The 3,439-nt window shown below is 38.8% G+C and overlaps 1 protein-coding gene and 1 long non-coding RNA gene across 2 annotated transcripts in view; both read left to right on the forward strand.

The window, feature by feature from the left end:
- The window catches only part of SCFD2 (sec1 family domain containing 2), a 194,675-nt gene that overhangs the window by 144,176 nt on the left and 47,060 nt on the right, over positions 1-3,439 (forward strand). The gene's annotated exons all lie outside the window — the stretch shown is intronic.
- Positions 1-3,439, forward strand: part of LOC308194017 — a 38,964-nt gene that overhangs the window by 4,495 nt on the left and 31,030 nt on the right. Inside the window, exon 2 of the long non-coding RNA XR_013950178.1 lies at positions 3,272-3,362. This is a non-coding gene — a long non-coding RNA (uncharacterized lncRNA). The remainder of the gene's footprint in view (positions 1-3,271; positions 3,363-3,439) is intronic.

Below are 3,439 nucleotides of genomic sequence, written 5' to 3' on the forward strand. Positions count from 1 at the left end.
AAGACTTTTTGCTTGAGCATAGAAAAACAAATGTTTCTTTCGTATATCAAATGGCTGTTTTAAAAATAAATTATCTTCCTTTTCATTCTTCTTCTCAGTATTTATATCCCCGTAATTCGGTAAGGAAAACTGCATTTTACCTGAGAGTCTTTTTTAGTCTGATGCCAAACCTTATCATTATTGTTCCTTGTTACAGTGCAAGTGTTGCACTACTGTTACTGTAACAGTGCAGATATTTTTCATTTAAAATGGTAGGGATAAAGTTATTTAAAGAGCCAGTCTCAGTTATGGGTGAACATTTTTGATTGTAACCTCAACAGCAAAGAAAGAGAACTCTGAAATACCGGCACCCATTTCCCTTTGCTGTCGGGCAGGAAATTGTTTGGGGCTTTTGGGGGGCTAAGGGAGGTAGGAGGAGGTGGTGTGAAGATAGAAAGCACTGCACATTAAAAATTCTGTCTGGCTGTTTAATATTTGCTCAGTAGTGTGCTGTTCCCTAATCAAGCCCCCGTAGACTGTAAATCATGGCCACTATGTCACTGTTTTGATTGGAAGCAAGAGTTGTACCATGGCAAACCTCTAGGGACAGCAAATTTCTGCAGCTGTGGAAAGCTGGAACAATTTGCTGTTATTACTAAAGGAATCTCAGATTTTTTCTTTTCTTTCTTTTTTTTTTTTTTAACATAAAGATGTAGTGAAATTCATAAGGTGTGCAGAGATATAGTATGAAGGTTTTATAGCAAGCATGGCCTATAATAATAGTGCTCTGGTAATAGAAACTGAATTGTACTAATCGTCAAAACAGCAAACATGTACGATTATAGCCCCTTTCTCACGTCTTGCCTTGTGCATCTTAGGAAAAAATATATGTAAACGAGCATATATTATTTCTAAATATATAAAAGTCAATCAAGTATTTGGGGCTTCAGTAGCATATCTTCCTGTTGAATAAAAGCATAGGTTTTACTTCTAGAAACATCCTGGAAATTTGTACTATAATTTTGTTTTCAAGAAGGTGTTTAGAGTTTTTTTGGGGCTCTGACTTCTGAACTATAGCCAGTATAAATGGAGACTGAGGGCCGAAACGTTAATTTCTCCAGAAGTGCAAAGTAAATACTTGAGTTGATTTATATACCGTTTATCACAGACAGGTCTAGAGCTAGACGATAGCTTTCCATTAGAATATTCTCTTAAAGATACTCTAAGTGCTTCCCTGCAACCAAATTGAAGGGCTGCAAAGGAAATGCGTTTCTGACATATGTAAATCCTCTATCCTATGTGCATGGCCTTCTTGCAGGATTGATTGTAGTATTATTCCCAGATGCCCTGATCATATGGTAGGGCTTGATTAATTAGAGTAATAACGTAGTCATGCAGGGATTTTTGTAACAGTAAATCTGGCACTCTGGTACACCAGTCTGAAAGAGGGGGAAAACAGGAATTTGGACGATAGCATGCGTATTGACACGTGGCTTACACTAGCTCATAGAGCGGGTATGAATCAAAGTGAAATATGAATGTGGAGAAAATAACTCCTGTTGGACTAGAAGATGGGCTGATCATATTTAGATGTCTGAAATCATTCTTTGTACTTACTGCAGAGGATGGTGTTGCAGTACAATGTATCTCAGATTCCTGCTGATGTTTAATAGAGCTCCTCTGCTGCATGAACGTGTATGTCTCTTGGCCACTGCTCTTCTCTCTTCTCTATGGCTTTCCCTGTATTCTTCTTTGCACCGCTTCACCTTTAAAAACAAACTGCACTACTTCTGCAAGACTGGCCATAATAAATACAGGTGGTTTGGAGAAGGGGTCAAGAAGGGGCGGAGGAACAAATCCACCCTTCCTGACTGTACATGGTCTCGAGCCAGATCTGTAGGGTTGGCACAGAACTGAGCTGAGCCTCAAGTGTGGGGTCATCTGCACATAGCCTATCTCAGGTCCTTTCCTGCAATGACACGCATGTCAGTCCAGCACAGAAACCCCACCTGAGGTGTGTTTTATTGTCTGCGGTAACTGCAGGTAGGCAGAATTTGTTTCTGCTCTTTGGGCATTCACTGTCTTTTCCAAATATATCAAAGAGATAAGTTTGCACACACTTACACTTACCACTCCCCATCTTTGCAGCAAATGCTGGTGAGACCGATGGCTGTTCCTGTGAATTTCAGCTAGGAAAAAGAGGGCTCAAACCACCTTCCTGAGAAATGCGTTGTGAATTAGTTACTACAAAGTTGTTTATGTAGGGTAGCAAAGTGAATATTGAGGGAAAAATATCCTAAATCCATCTCCTGGATGTCCTTGTTGTAGCCTCAGCTATCTCTGTGTAAGCAATTATTGTCTCTCTCCATCATTTTTAGAGCCCAGATTGCTTTGTTTTTCTTTACATCCTTCCTTTCCATTCTGGCATCACAATGAAATTTTACCAAAAAAAACAGGTTGGACATGCTGGTGGCATTCCTAAAACACCCCTATGATGTCAAAGTTAAATCCCAAATTTTGTTTGCCATATAGAAATAGATCCCATGGTTCTTTCTTGATTTTGAACTCTCTGTTGTGCTTTGCCAGTGAGCATATTGGGTGCTTTATCTCCCGTTCCACTGGAGTTTGTTGTGAAATGTTACCAAATGCAACCACTCTAGCAGTGCAGCATGTATTTAATAAGGCCTGCATGCTTTTTCATTATGAAATAATTAAAATATTTTGACATCACTTCACTCATTCTTCATAGTCTCATACAGTAGCCCCAATACTAGGTCATGTCCAAAATTCTTCAACAGAGTATTAGTGACCCAAATCAGCACTGATTATTTTATAGTCTTACAAGTCACCCTAAGAATATCTAACAGGAGAAAGCTGATAAAATATTATGTGTACTAACATAGAGCCACTTTTAATTCAGGATGACTACCGTGTAATGTTATGTGCATATTTTATATTAAATCTATTTGTTCATTTATTCACCTGATGTTTGGTTTATAGTGCCATTTTCTGATAGCACTTTTTCTCTTGCAAGTCTAGTCTTTTGGGGAGTTCATATATCACTTGGCCTGGCTGTCAAATTATCTTAATTTCATGCACATTTCGTAAAATCAAAAAGAAGTTTTAATCTGTCTTACATGTATGGTGTATGTATTTAACGTTAAGTACACAGAAATCAACTGTCTGTCCTATTTGCAGTAAAGTTCTTCAGCTACGCAGCAGAGTTGGTTTTCCCTGTGCTTTAATAAATGCTATTAACTTCAGTGCCAAAGTTCTCCAACTCTAATTGCAGGACACAATTTGGACAGCCTTGTTTTGGACGTCTGAGCCAGTTGGATTGTCTCCTGCAGTTGTTTCATCCTCTACCTAGTGGCACCTGTAAGGTACAACCACACGCAGTGGTGTGGAGTTTCCCTCTGTGGCTGAAAACTAAATATCTAAGTACGGCTTCTCTTTGTAG

Source organism: Anser brachyrhynchus (assembly GCF_964034855.1).
Source record: "Anser brachyrhynchus genome assembly, chromosome: 4".
Classification (NCBI taxonomy): domain Eukaryota; kingdom Metazoa; phylum Chordata; class Aves; order Anseriformes; family Anatidae; genus Anser; species Anser brachyrhynchus.